Source organism: Euprymna scolopes, chromosome 1 (genome assembly GCF_053919585.1).
Source record: "Euprymna scolopes isolate OS-2025 chromosome 1, ASM5391958v1, whole genome shotgun sequence".
Lineage (NCBI taxonomy): Eukaryota > Metazoa > Mollusca > Cephalopoda > Sepiida > Sepiolidae > Euprymna > Euprymna scolopes.
This window is the reverse complement of record NC_136482.1, coordinates 19,576,863-19,592,776: the sequence shown is the minus strand read 5'-3', so window position 1 is coordinate 19,592,776 and position 15,914 is coordinate 19,576,863. Positions and strand designations below refer to the sequence as shown.

Below are 15,914 nucleotides of genomic sequence, written 5' to 3'. Positions count from 1 at the left end.
TAGAAACCATTTACATTAAGTCTTGAAGACTCTCTCTTTGTAAACAAAAAAAAAAATCTTGGACTTAATGTGGTTTCTATTTGACTCTTGTTTTTTCCCATCTTGAGTCTATCGTATTTCTTTTCTTTTAATCATAATCCTCATCTCAATTTAACCCCATTGAACGAGGTTCGAAACCCATTCAGTCATTTTACCTTTTTAATCCATTACGTTTAAAATAACTACGATCTGTATACAGCCATATTAAATGAAAGAAATAACTACGGGGCAGGATTGCACTCTCTGTAATGCCTACTACTTTTTTCTTTATTCCACGCGATTGGATCAAAGGGATTGCAAGTCACATTGTTATGATGACTGAACTGATATATTCATGGCCTAAAAGTACCATCTTTCTGTTGCGGATACTGACGGTGTGAGACTCCAAGAAAGCAACTTTGTAATAGATGTGCATCAGATGCGTCATTTAATTCCTCCATGTAGAAAGAAAAACTGAATGGATCAACGTTTACCAGCGCATGTAGAACGTTTACGAAGCCGATACAGTTAATGTTAGCACAGTTAGGAGATAGGTTCGTCGATTTCAGAGTAGCGATAGAAATGTGAGTTACAAAGTCCGCTCCAGACTTTCACGACCGAGGCATTAAAGGAGGCTGGAAAAAATACACTAAGAATGGTGATGAAAATGTTGAAAATAAAAGTACACTAAGAATGGTGATGAAAATGTTGAAAATAAAAATACACTAAGAATGGTGATGAAAATGTTGAAAATAAAAGTACACTAAGAATGGTGATGAAAATGTTGAAAATAAAAATACACTAAGAATGGTGATGAAAATGTTGAAAATAAAAGTACACTAAGAATGGTGATGAAAATGTTGAAAATAAAAATACACTAAGAATGGTGATGAAAATGTTGAAAATAAAAGTACACTAAGAATGGTGATGAAAATGTTGAAAATAAAAATACACTAAGAATGGTGATGAAAATGTTGAAAATAAAAATACACTAAGAATGGTGATGAAAATGTTGAAAATAAAAATACACTAAGAATGGTGATGAAAATGTTGAAAATAAAAGTACACTAAGAATGGTGATGAAAATGTTGAAAATAAAAATACACTAAGAATGGTGATGAAAATGTTGAACATAAAAGGTCGCTCATTTTAATAGCCCCACTCCCATCTTCATAGCTCTTCATTTTTTTTTGTTTTTGAGCTAAAAACTGGGAGACCTTACTTCTATAACGACCCTCGTAGTTTCATCGCCGATTCCAATTGAACCGGAGAAAGACCGTTTTCTCAATTCGACTTCCAAGAGAGCCAATAAATGCGCCACCAATGTATCAGTTCATTGTAAACAATTGTCTCAATAATTATTATGATATACTACAGGACCTATTATTCACTCCGGTGCCGGAAAAAGGCATATGCAGATACCACAAGAAATTTAATCGCTGATTTAGAAGAAACACAGCTTTCTTAATCAAGATTTCTGGATCTTGAAATAGACTTCAAAGAGAGGTAATAAATTCTTAACCAATAGAAGGCATACCGAAGTCACCAGAAAACGCATTGAGTCGCAGAAATTAGGAACTCGCAAATTTTGGAAAATTTATAACAGTATAGTCAATAATGGGCAATTTAAGATTGTTTGCACAGCAACCGAGCAGGCTAACTTGCTTGCCTGACAGTTTGCCTCCAACTCCACTTCGGACCCAACAAACTACCCCTTCCAAATTTCACTTTGCGGACAGACGCCACACTAAATGATCCGAAAATTATACTTTCCCCATGTTCGCGATATCATAAAAAAATTAGATATCTAGATGGCGTGTATGCCTCATTTCATTCATGCTATCCTATTAAAAAAATGCTTCGCTGAGCATTTATCAACAAATGCTGTCTACTGGAAAATTGTCTCTGTTGTACTAGTTTTCAAGAACTCTGGTGAAAGAACTGACGTACTGAATTATTGCCTCATTAGCCTCTTTCATCTCTTCGCCAAAATCTGAGTCCTTAATTAATTAAGTACTAGTTCACGACCTCATCTCCGACAGACACTAATGATTTAGGAAATCTCATTTTACTGCAGATATCCTAACTGTATTCTCCGAACTGAATAAAGCAGGGAAGGATAGGTGAGTAGCCCTAGATATATCTAAGACCTTTCACGGGGTTTAGCACGAAAGTCTTCTCATTAAAATTAAATCATATGGTATTACTTAACAAATACTTAACATAATCAAATCCTTCTTAGATAAGTTAAATCCAGGCTGTCCTTGATGGCCGTACGTCAAAACAACATGATATAAATGCGGATGTGCCACGAGGTCCGATTCTTGGACCTTTATTATTCATGATATTTATAAATGATCTCCCTGACAAAATTATCTCCCAGATGGGTATATTTGCTGATGACACCACGCTCTATAAGAGACTCGTGCGAAAGACAAATGATACATGCATGGCTAAATGAGATGGCTAACATTTTAGAAGAAGACCTGATTTCATTGCTTTTATCGTTTGTAGTTTCCGAACTGGAACCGTCGATTGCTCTCAATGGATCCTTGTGATGCGCAAAAATCAACCTTTCCTTAGTGAATGACTCTCCGTGCAGAGTGACTATCTACATTGTTCACAGGGTGAGACTGGTTTTATCCATGGGCATAAACATAACACACCGAATTTAGGGGAGAAAAACTTTAACACACCCATTTTCTTTGCAGGTAGTTGTTGCTTGTGTTGCAACTATTGTCAAACGTATGATCTACGTCAAAAACATTTTTGGTAATGACAAGGTTTAGATTAGTGTTAAGGTTAGATTTATAGTGTATGGTAATACACAGCGTAGGATTTATACGTCACCATTTCTTTCAGGGGTTGTAGAATAGAAGCCTTCCGAAATGGCATAATTGTGGCATCTTCGGTTACTCTCAATGCATCCTAGAACTGTGATCCGCAAAGATCAACCCTTGTATAATGAATGACCTTCTGTGAGACGTCAGCCTGTAAATATCTATGGACATAAAAAAACACAGCAGATATAGAGTTATAAATGTTAAATACCTTCCATATTATTTTACGGGTGGTTATAGTTCCATTCAGTAGAGTAAACTTTAAGTAAAATTAAATTAAAAAAATATGGCTTACAGCACCGGTACTCTTTGTAAATGAGACTTTTTCTTTGATGACCTTCTTTCCATACGCTTGCGCGTCTTTTGTTGACAGGGGTTTGCCCATCAAGCATGAGCGAAATACTAACTCTTTTTCCTTAGAATTTTTCAGTAGCCCTCACCACTTCACGTAGCTTATCTCGCCCTTCTCCATAAAATATGGCACACCATCTTGAGTCTTCTTTTCCCGTGCTGGTAGCAGAGAGAGAGCACAGGTGAGGCTGTTTGTAACATTACTGCCAAAAGTTTGTGTGGCGACTATTGTTAAATATATATATTTCGCGGAGGACTATTTTAACAATGGAAATTTGCACTGTTCTCTAATGAGGGACGGTAAAAAATTGCACAGCATTTAACAAGTATTTAAGTATAATCGGTACTAACCGATAATATGACCCAATTTCCGGTAACTTTGTTTCGGCATCTTTCGGTATGATTCTATAAGCAGGCGGAAACTGTCAGACGATAAATTCAAAAGAAGCTATGGCACAACAGAATAGGTTAAACTATGGTAGAATTTTGTTATCAAGCATGTGGAAAATCTCTCTGAAGCATGCACACATAAATAAATTTCCTTTGGATTCCGTATACATGCTTCTCCGTTTTGTGTGTATGTGTACGTGTGTTTTTCAATCTGACGCTTACAGAGCTAACCTTTCGCTTTTCTGACTGTGTATAATGTGGACCAGAGACCTTACCGATAACGGAATTTACAATAGCATTTTCTATCGATGTATTTTTATGCAAAGTATGCAGACAGAATGCGATGTTTGAAATTGTTTTAAGTTGCATTCACGAGACGCTTTCGTTTAGAAAATCTTATCACACGCCGTCCTCATTCCGAACAAAAACCGCTTTTTAGAGGATTTTCTTTTTACAACAATCTGAATTTCGACTTTCGCACTCCAGGCCGACGAGCACTGATCCGTTACAAATTGCGAACATTCCTTGTTATTAAATACCGAAAAAAGATATCGGACCGATTCTTTAGCAGTTTTATTTTGTTTTTCGTGTTTTTCTTTGTTGCTTTCTTTTCTTTTTATTATATTTTCTTTTAGTCTTTCATTCTTTCTCTTTTCTAAACAAGACCAATTCCATTGTCACCTTTATATTTCTCCATTTCTCTTGTATTCTTCTTTTTGAAAACTGTACATTTTAGTCACAATACTTGACTATCTTCACCTTGCCCTCTCCATGTCAGATCTTCTTTCTTTTTTTTCAAAACTGTTTTCCTTCTGATTTTTCTTGTGTATTTATTTGCAATACGTTTATGTTTAACCGTTTTCTCAATTCCTCCAGGTATTCCACGTGCATACAATTTTCTTCTCTTCTACAAATCGACTTATATCATTCTTCCTTCATCCGTGCGCAATTTGCTCTTCTATATTTTGTCTTATTTATTGTATTATTCAATGGTTTTACTTTTTCGTTTCATTATTTAAACATGGTTTTAAAAAGAATCAGTTATTTCTTTTTCAATTTTGCAAATATGAGCTTCACACACAAAAACACACACACACAAACATACACGCACAAACACACGCAAAAACACCCATCCACACACACACACACACACACACACACACACACACACACACACACACACACACACACACACACACATATATATATATATATATATATATATATATATATACAGATAATGGTTTCCACCACGAATAAAATACAAAGGAACTTTATAGAATGCAATACAATGCAGATGCGTAATGGATAGACACAAACAGAAGAAAATTAAGACAAGAAACAGTGCAAATAAGATTCACCTTTTTCATTTTATTAACGTAGTATGTACTTTTTACATATTTCATACGTGCATTGTGTTATTACTTGCGTCAAATGAAAGTCTGTATTGTCTGATATTTTTTGACAACTTTCCTTTTCTAGGATATGTTTTACAAACATTTTAATTAAATGTGCTCTGATGAACTCGTTGCATTTGTGCCCCCTCGACATACATATCCCCGACAATCCCGCTTAGCAAAAAAATCTCACTCTTTCACTGTTGAGGTCTCTTAATACCAGAAAGTTTTTTTTACTTTAATAATTTCTTCCCTTGAACAGCTAGACTTTGGAATTCCCTTCCTGCTACCTGCTTTCCCGATTGTACTGATATGCGGAAGTTTAAATGCAACGCAAACCAACATCTTTTTAATCGTTCCTTGGCATGGTTCCAAATAGTAGCCCCTTACGTTCAAGTGGCGATATGCATGGTTAGAGGTGAACGTGAGTAAAAAAAATGTGTTGGAATGTGTTCACACGTGCATGTGAGACTATTTTAAACGTGGGTAGTCTCGTAAAATTTAAAAGATAAATTTTCTTTTAAAGTCCACTCTTATTATTTAAAGTAGGGTATATCGGTTATATTCAATGTTATTTCATTTATTATATTATTATTATAATTTTATTTATTTAATTTTTAGTATATTTATAACTTTATTTGCATTTTGTTTCAGTTTTAAATTTATTTTCTGCGTTCGTATTAGCTTCGTATTTTAAGGGAGATAACTTTTTCATAATGATTAAAGGGAGATAATTGCGCTAATAAGAATGAATCTGCATAGTTTATTCTACTGTCATATGTCTTAATTTGGTTCAGTTTGTGCCTATCCCTGACACCTCTGTATTGTACTTTTTTCTATTAATTACTTTTATATACACACTTAAACAATGCTTCAAGCAAACTAAATTAATGTCTTTGCAAACTATCAAGCATGCGAAAAGTATATTATATGCTATTAATAAACTTTAGTCATGTGTTGTTACGATATGGTGATTTGTGATCGCCTCAAATGCTCCCATTGGACGGCATTGTTACTGTAGCTCCGCCATTAAAGCGTTTTATTTGGCGCCGGTTGTTTCAATAAACAATCCAACCTATTGTTTTACTATTTCTCTATCCAACCTGATTGCACCTGCATGTACTGCTTTTTCAAATGACTTTTCATATATCCACCATCTATTTTATCTTCACAGAAAATTTTAACAAGCGATGTAATATTAACAAAAGTAATAGTTTTTATGTGTGAGTCTTTGTGTTTCGTTTTGTGTGAAGTTCTAGAGATGGTTTTGTGTTTTGCTTGTATGTTGCTGAAGGGGTGAGCTTGTCGACTGGAAAATATGTAACACATTCACTTAGCAGCTGATGTAGTAATAATCGTTGTAGGAGGAAGCCTAGCGTATCGTTCCTCGTCGTTTTCTGTCTTCCTCGTACATGCGCACACAAATTATGGCTTCCGTCGGGAACGAAACAAACATTTCGGTAAAGCCTGCCAAAAGTATATTTCATGCTTTTACTAATCTATAATGATGTATTCGCCATTCTTGTAATCTTGTTGTATGCATGCTGCATTTAAAAAGAATGATGATGCATTATGATATATGAAAACATAACAATAAATCTTTATTATCGCTGACGGTGATAGATAATTGGTTGTTAAAACAAAGATGAACGAACAGAACCCGATGGTTAGTTCTTCTCGGGCCCAAATCGCCAACGAACTTTCAATATCAATTTCGGGTTCTTAGTTGTAAGTATACATCACCTTGTAACGACCCAAAACAAAACAAGCCCATGGAATCGCATTGTCAATGTAGCCACGCCTACCTCTGAATGTTTTATTTAGCGATGGTTGTTTCAGTGAATCTACAATCCAACTTATTTGCTTTTTTCTTTTCTTAGTGCGACTTGATAAAAAAAACCTGCATTTATAGACTGTCAAATAAATTTTAGTATATTCAATAGTTATCCTATCTTTTGACAATCGGTCATGTGTATGATGTTTCATTTCCATGCTGGTTGTCGCTATTGCAAGGGGTTTTATTCTTTTAGTACATCCGATAATTATGTTATTTCTTGACAATCGATCTTGTTATGTCGTTTCTTGCATCATATTGGCAGAGTTATTTCTTCTTGTAAATATGATATTTCAGTACACACGGCCTGGATATTTAACAATATGGTAATGTAGGATAAAGAATAAAAATTATTGTTTATATATATATATATATATATATATATATATATATATATATATATATGTATATGTATTGACCGCTTAGCAGCTATTTGTACTGGTTAACATCCAAATCGAATTTTTTCTACGTATCCAAATCCCCTTGATATTAAGTTTTAAGTCTGTGATCCAAAATTAAGAGAGGAGTTTGGCAGAGACGCACGCACACAAATCATGTTACCTATATATATATATATATATATATATATATATATATATATATATATATATATACATATATATATATATACACACACACACACAAACACACACACACACACACACATATATATATATACACAAATATATGCGTGTGCTAGAACCTTTTCAGCTTAAATGCTACGCAATTATGAACAATGTAAAAACTCTGCATAAATAGAATTAAGTGTAATAGTTTAACCAATCATGCCATAAAAAGCATAATATTGCAGAATATGCAAATTAATTAATGTTTATACATGAGTGAGTATATTAAAACGTTTTTGTAATAATTGTTAAATAGAAAAACGTGGCGGGCCAAAATTGAGTTAATATTAACGGAGTACATATTCAGTTCTAGAAAATAAATCCTCCTCCATTCAATCTAATGCTGCCATTAAAAAAGTTGTAGTTCAGAACAAGTCTGACTACAATAATTCCGCCAGAAATATGTCCGCTTGTGGCAGCTTCTTGCATTTGTATATTTGAAATGCAATTCTAGTAATGCAAAATAGAAATTTAAACGGTTCTGTGGCTTCTGGACAATCCTACAGAGGTGCTAGTAATTCCTGCAAGTGATCAATTTCTTAGACAAAGTTTACCTACTTTACAAAAATTAGTGACTCCATTTTTTTTTCAAAAGGTTTTCTATCGTGATTTTTGGAGGATACAATAGTATAATTAATAGTGGCAAGTCTGCTATTTCTCCTCTATTTAATTGTCTTTAGGTTATACGGCATAATCACGTTGACACACCGGTTCCCGTCAGATCACCGAAGTTAAGCAAGTTGAGCCTGGTTAGTACCATATGGGCGACCATTTGGGAATTCTAGGCGCTGTATGTGCTCTCCGCTTATCTCGGCATTTGTTTCCAGTCGTCCTGTACTTCACTTGCCACTGGTATTTAACAATGTCATCTCAGGGGAAGTGTGGTTGGAGATTGAGAACCTCCTGCCACAAAAATTTCACGCGCAAGCAACCCTTCATGGGTATCCTTAGTCTGTCCGAAGGAGCCTGGATTGTCTTCAGGTTATTTAATCTTCTATATATAAGGCTGACCTCTTTGCTCGTCTTTTTGTTGACAATTCTTCTATGGATGATTCTGGTGCTGTCCTTCCTGATTTTCCTTTGAAAACTAATAAATCTCTCGATTCTATAATTATCATGGTCAAGACAGTTGCTTGTCCAGTTTAAAGCTTCTGGTCCTGATTCAAACGTTGTGCTCCTGAACTTAACATCTCTCCTCTAAACATTATTCAATCTTTATTTATAAAAATCATGTTTCCCTTCTTGTTGGAAGAGGTCCCCTGTTGTCCCTATATTTTAAAAATGTTGGTGATCTGTCCGATTTAACTAAGTATCGTTCTCTTGTCTCGTCTTTGTTATTAGCAAAGTTTTTAAAAGATTAAGCAACAGTGAGCCTTTTTGATTTTCTGGAAAATCTGGGCCATTTTAATGATGTTCAGTATGACTTTCGTGGTTTTTGTTCAACTGTAACTGAGCCGATCTGTCGGTTCAGGAGAGGGTAATACCATTACACTCGACATTTTCGAAGGCGTTCGGCAGAGTGAAGTATTCAAGTCTTCTACATAAACATTGAGGTTATGGTATTGATGGTAAAGTTCTTGACATAATTAGATTTTTTCTTTCTGACCGACGGTGCGAGTAACTATGATTGGTGTCTTTTAATTCTCTTTTTCTTTCAGTCCTGGTAAATGCTCTATTCTTGACCCAAATCTGTTCTTTCTCTATATCAATGATCTTCGATGAACTATTGTCAGAATATTAACATCTATGTTGATATTGCTTCTCACTTATCTCCATGGAGCAGTTGAAATAGGCAACTAATTTTTTTCTCAAAACAACATTAATTTGCACCTACCTCATAGAAGTTGAGTTGGATTAAGTTGTAGATTGGGTACAAAATTGCTGGTTTCATTTAATCCTGTTAAGACAAAGCTTGTGTCTTTCATTTGTAGGCGTACGCCTTCTTTTCATGAAATCCTCATAGATGACTCTGCCCTTGAAGAAAAATAGACTCTAGAACTTCTTGGTCTTTCTTTCTCATCAAATCATATTAGGAGTACATATGCTAGATCCCTTGCCCCCCCCTCTGCTTCTCGTAAACTAGTTTATATATATATATATATATTTCTAAACACTTTCTCATACCTTTACCTCTACAAATCTATCATAAGACCATGCGTAACAACAATATATTTGGACTAGTAACGCTCTGTCCCTATTAAGAGTTTTTTATAAAGTGTATCTGTAATTTAATTGACTCCACTCTGTCTTCTGCTCTGCAAGCTATCTCTCACCGAAGTGATGTTGCTAGTCTCAGCCTTTTCTATAAATATTATTATGGTAGGTGTTTTTCAGAATTGTGTGATTTATTCTTTGCTTTTTTATTCCGGTTCGTTTGACACATGGGTCTAGTGATCTCCATTAATTCAGTGTTTGATACATCATTGTAATACAGCTTCCTGTTCGTAGTAGTTTCTTTCGAAGAATCGCAAGTTTCTAGATCTCTCTAACAACTGACTGTTTCACCTACTTTTAACCATTATGCATCTCCTGATTTTGCGATAAGCATCTTTCGTTCTTGTTAGCTCCTTACATCAAGTGGCTTCACTCCTTGTCTGGAGCGATTTCCTAAAAAATATTAAGCATTCGAAAAAAAATTCCGACAAATAATGTAAAAATAAAGAAGCTAACCTAAAACCTAGCAGAAAATATAAAAAAATACCCCCACCAAAAAAACAAAACAAAAGAAAAACAAACAAAAAACTATCAAAAAACTAAAAATAAGATAATATTGGAATTCTAATTTCGATGGGGAAAAGTAGGTTAAGAAGAAAAAATGGTAATATATTCTTAGAATAACTAATGTTGGTGTCAAAATTTTATTTAAAAATTAAGGAGAACATATAAAGAAATAAAGAAACAAACAGACTGAGAAATACCCAGTCAAAGACAGTGGTTGTAGTCAAGCCATGCAAGTGACACGGCCACGCGACCACAATCAGATTTATATAAATACACACATAATTGCATACACATAGCGGATTAGATGTTTCGCTAATCGAAATATACTTATCTTATTCATCGTTGTTCTTCTCGTTCTTTTATCTTTTTCTTTTTTGTTTTTTCTTTCTTATTCTTCATCCTCTACATCTAGTTTCTTATTCTTCATCATCTACATCTAGTTTCTTATTCTGCATCCTCCTCCTACTATATCATACTTTCTTTCTCTTTACTTTCTTTTCTCCTCTTCTTTTTCCTCCTCTTTCTTTTCTTCTTCTTCATACTCCATTTTTCAATTTCCTTTCTGTTTTCTTTTTCTCTTTTCTCTTTTTTCACATTCCCTTCTTTCTTATCTTCTGCTTCATCTCCGCCTTGCTTCTTCATCTTAATTTTCTTTCTTTCTTTCTTTCTTTCTTTTTCTTCTTCTTCTTCTTCTTCTTCTTCTTCTTCTTCTTCTTCTTCTTCGCCTTGCTTTTTCATCTTTACTTTACTTCTTCTTTTTCCTTTTGTTCCTCTTCTTGTCTGCCTTTCTTCTTCATCTTCACTTTCTTTTTCTTCTTCTTCTTTACCATTACTTTCCTTCTTCTTCACCTTCATTTTCCTTCTTCACCTTCACTTTTTTGTTCTTCTTCATATTAACTTTCCTACTTGTTCTACACCTTCCCTTTCTTTCTTCTTATACTTCACCTCCAGCTTCTTCTTCTTCTTCTTCTTCTTCTTCTTCTTCTTCTTCTTCTTCTTCTTCTTCTTCTTCTTCTAACCCCCCTCTCCCTTTTCCTCCTCAATATCTGTTATATAGAAATTCACCGTCAAAGCCCGGGGGTCACACTCTGTCAAGCTGCTTCACTACTGTCTCTCATTCATTGATTCGCTGAACTGATGGCTTACGCTGATTGACTAATTTTTAATTGGCGCTATCGACGTGCCGGGATCGATACGCTGACGCAGAGTCACGCTGATCTGCAAAGAAAGGCTCGCAGACACCAAAACGACGCTTTCACCATCTTGGATTCACGTCGGTTTTAGACCCGCGGCGAAACACGGGTCAAATGGATTCAGTGGCGCACAAAGGGAAGGAAATCAAGTCAAACAACAACGAATAAAAAAAAGGAGATGAACAACAACAACAACAACAACAACAACAACAACAACAACAACAACAACAACAACAACAACATTACTACATTATTACTGCTGCAACTGATGGTGATGATAATTATAATGATATTAATAATAATAAAAATGTTATTAGTCGTGAAGTAGGAAAATATTCATATAACTGTAGAGAATTGGAAAAAATATGTGAAAAGTAGAAATGGATGCAATAACAAAAATATATAGGAAAAAAGGACGCAGCAAATCGAGTGTCTGCATTCACGCATGCGTAGATATTTTGAGACATTATATATAGATAGTTTATATATATATATATATATATATATATATATATATATAATATAAAGCTGAACGCGCGCGTGTGTGTGTGTGTGTCACGCACGAGTAGACTCCTGTATGGTTGACTATTTAAAAATCTGATTACATATAATGATAGAAGATGTATCGAGGATCAGGAATGGGTATGTTTGATCTGGCAGAACGGTGTTTCATAAAAATTATTCGATCTGCGTTCGCGCCCGGCCTCCAAAGTATGGAAATAAAAAATGAAAAAAAAAAAAACCAAAAAACGTTTACAAGGGTTTTTGATATAGATGTACATAAGAATACTTTGATAAGTATGTTTCAACTTAAATAGGGATGATATAATAAAATTGTGGGGTCTGCGTTCCGCCTGTACTCCATGGAAATATGGCACAAACTTTAATAAAGACTTTTCATATCTATTTGCGTAAGTATATGCGATAATTATGTTTCAGCTTGAATAAATATGGTATAATAAAATTATTGGGTGTTCGTTCGCGTCTGACTTCCATAGAACGTAAATATGTCACAAAGTTTAACAAGGTTTTTTAAAAGGGGTGATGGTCCACAATAACACCTTAACTTTAATCTTAATTCACGTTAGCTTTAAATTTTTTGAGTTGAATCATATTGTGTCGAATAAATTCACCTCATAAATTCACGTTCTTATCAATGTGAAAGCCCCCCCCCCCAAAGTCGAGACTTTAGACAATTCTCGACACAAATTTTATCATAACTCTGTTTTTTTCCTTATCCACTTGCACGTGGCACTCTTTCGAAAATAGATAAATAGATAAATAATAATAAGAACGTTACTTGTTATCGTGTCAAAAGAAGGAAAAAATCCTGCTCACGTGATTATATGTCTTTTTTAAAAACATTTACATAACCTTTTTATTTTTATTTATATATCTATTTAAGCTTTTTTGTCAGTGTACCAGAAGGAATTAAGTTGATTACAACCCTTTCTGCGTGTTCTTTACATTACAATAGTACAACCCTGAATCCGACGGCGGAATACTACACCGTTTAATACTGTAAAACTGAAACGAAGCTGTTCTGCTTGAAAAGGGCGCCATTTTCTTCTTATTCATATTTATATCGATTCTTTGCTTTAAAAAACTAAAGTAATTGCGGGTTTACTTTTTTTAATACCTTATTTTGCTGTTTCGGATTATTTTACTAAAGTAAGTAAAGCTTCATTATTTTTCAAAACTGTTTTTGTTTCTTTGTTTTTCGATATTTCGTCGATATTATTTAGTACGAGTGTTTTGCAGAAAGCCAACAAACGACTACACGAAAAAATAAATATACAAGAAATAAATGGTACATAGTCAATAAAAGTTCAGTTCATGTTTTTTTTTGTTTTGAAATAGTTTTTAATGCTCTTTACTTGAAATAATTTTAGCGAACTGAAATTAAAACGAAATTTGAGGCGATAACTACTTAAATTAATTTTTATATAAACTACACATGCCATAATCGAATATTCTTCAAGCACAAAATAACGGAAAACATTAAAATATGTTTATAAATATTCTTTACGTTGACCGAACTCTCTTAAATTGTTAACACAGAATGCTCAGGTGCCCCTCCTTCAAATTGAAAACGGGGCTCTCCATTTCAAAGTCGCTGCCATTTTGATCTTTTTTTAAACCGGTTCGTGAATTAAAAAAAAAAAAAAATTTTTTACAAACTACTTAAAAATACAAACCAATGAACTTTTCTACCATAAAAGTAACTTTTATTGACTATGGTAACATTCATTTCTTGTATATTTATATTATTATATATATAACATTTTCTCTTTGTAAGGAAACATCATTTTGTTGGTCACTCTTGGCTACGAATGGAAACAAAAGTGACATAAAAATATATTTTCGCGAAAACTATCTTTACTTTCATCATATTTTGCTTAGGGTAAAATTTTTGAGTATCAAAACCTATCTCTTTACAACCCCCTCCTTTTCATAACCTATCATATTTTCATCAATCATAGTCCATTTTCTGTAGGCTGTTTTTGAACCCAGCCAACGACGTGTACTTCTGCTAATATATATATATATATATATATATATATATATATATATATATATATATATATATATATATAAATTTTGTAACGGACAACTCAGGTCTCAATATTTCGTCTTATATGAGATTTTGTTATAGTTGAACGTCATAAAACAGCATTATTCTTGCATCAACTTAATAATAATTAATAATATCTATTTGGATATTTTAATGGATTTAAATTTCATTTACATCGTATTTCTAAGGAAACCGTTTTATATTTCTTTTTTATGAACTTTTCAGTTTATTTAATATCAAGTCTAAGATGAATGGTTAGTTAACTTTCTATTTCTCTTAGAGAGATCTCTAATTATACGTGTCACTTCATTTTATATTTGAAATAGAATGTTTACAAAGTTCGTAAACTAGATTAAGACCTAAGAGATTCTCTTTTTGTTTGCAAAGAGAAGGTATCAGAGTCTTAATATATATAGTTTCTAGAATTTTAAGATGATAAAGAGAGTGCGACTTACTAAGGATGGAAAAGAAGTCAGCACTAAAATTCAAAGCACAAATACGATTATTTATAAGGTGCTCTCCTATAGATGAGCCATGGGTATTGTTCAAAACGTCCGAAGGTAGGTAGTTTCCATTCCGAATTTTGGATGGAACATGTTGTTTTACCCTATTATCTAATCTTTGAGACGTCCGCCCGACGTAGCCCACACCGCAGCTACATTTAAATAAATAAATAATAGAATTGTTATGGTGGTGGTGGGGGGAGAACGTCTTTACAAATTGAAGACAAAATGGGTTTACAAGAAAAAACAACACGGGTATTTGATGCAAAGTAACATTGTTGTACGACAGAAGAAATTTGCTTGGCAAATCTTTCACTAATATTACCTAGCCAAGGTAGGCGTAGGTAGATAGGGCATTTGTCGACAGATGCCTGTTTGATTTTATTGAAATTAGAAATTTCATTTTTAATTGTAGATTCCACGATTTGCAATGGAAAACCATTATTGCAAAGAGTCTTGGTAATAAGTTTGACATCATCATTTAATTTGTTATCTGAACATATCATACAAGCTCTATGGATAAGGGTGTTGATAAGATTGTGTAAAGACCAGTGAATATAGGTTTACGATAGACGGAAGTCAAGAAAACGAAACACGTACATCTAGAAAAGGAAGAGAAGAATTTCCTTTTCTATAGTAAATTTTATAACATTATTAAGGGATGCAAAAAAGGTATCTGCTTCCGTTTCATTGTTGAACAGACAAAGTGTCGTCAACATAACGAAAATAAATATCTGGTTTTTGAAAGCCAGATAAAAGACTCTTTTCGTGGAAACCTACGAAAATATTTGCCAGAGCTGGTCCCAGGGGAGAACCCATCGAAACACCATCTATCTGCCTGTACATAATGTTATTAAAACTGAATTCGACCGACATAGTGGCGAATTCCATAAGTTCCACAAAAATATTCTCAGGAATAGGGGGAGTTGGGAGTTGACTGCGATAAAGGGCATCGGCACATATATCAATAGTCTCTGAGAGTGGAACGCAGGTAAATAGGGTATCAATATCAAAAGAACACATAAATTTGTCAGTCTGACTATTATTCTGCATAAATTTAGTAAAAGAAAAAGAATCTTTAATGCAGAAAGAACTATACTCTTCCAAAACTGGTTCTAAAATATTAGTAAGCCATTTGGCTGCTTTATGTTGGGCGGGACCTATCATGGATAATATCAGTCTTAAAGGTACCCCGCTCTTATGGGTTTTAGATAAACCATAGAGACGGGGACATAATGAACCAGTCGGCCTGATTAAATCAGAAATGGAGGAAGAAAGAGCTCCACTTTTCACCCATTTAACCAGACGTCTTTGGAATCTAGATTCAATAGATACAGTAGAGTCGTGTGTCTCTACCGGACCTAGCTGTACAAATTTAGAGGTGTCATTGAGAATTGTCATCATTTTATTGATATAATCCTGATGGTCAAGTATACTAACACCAGAGCCTTTGTCCTGTTTAGTGA

At 34.0% G+C, this 15,914-nt stretch overlaps 1 pseudogene; it reads left to right on the top strand.

Annotated features, from left to right (window-relative positions):
* The first annotated feature begins 8,137 nt into the window (after positions 1–8,137).
* Positions 8,138–8,253, top strand: LOC145283649 (5S ribosomal RNA; annotated as a pseudogene).
* Positions 8,254–15,914: the final 7,661 nt, after the last annotated feature.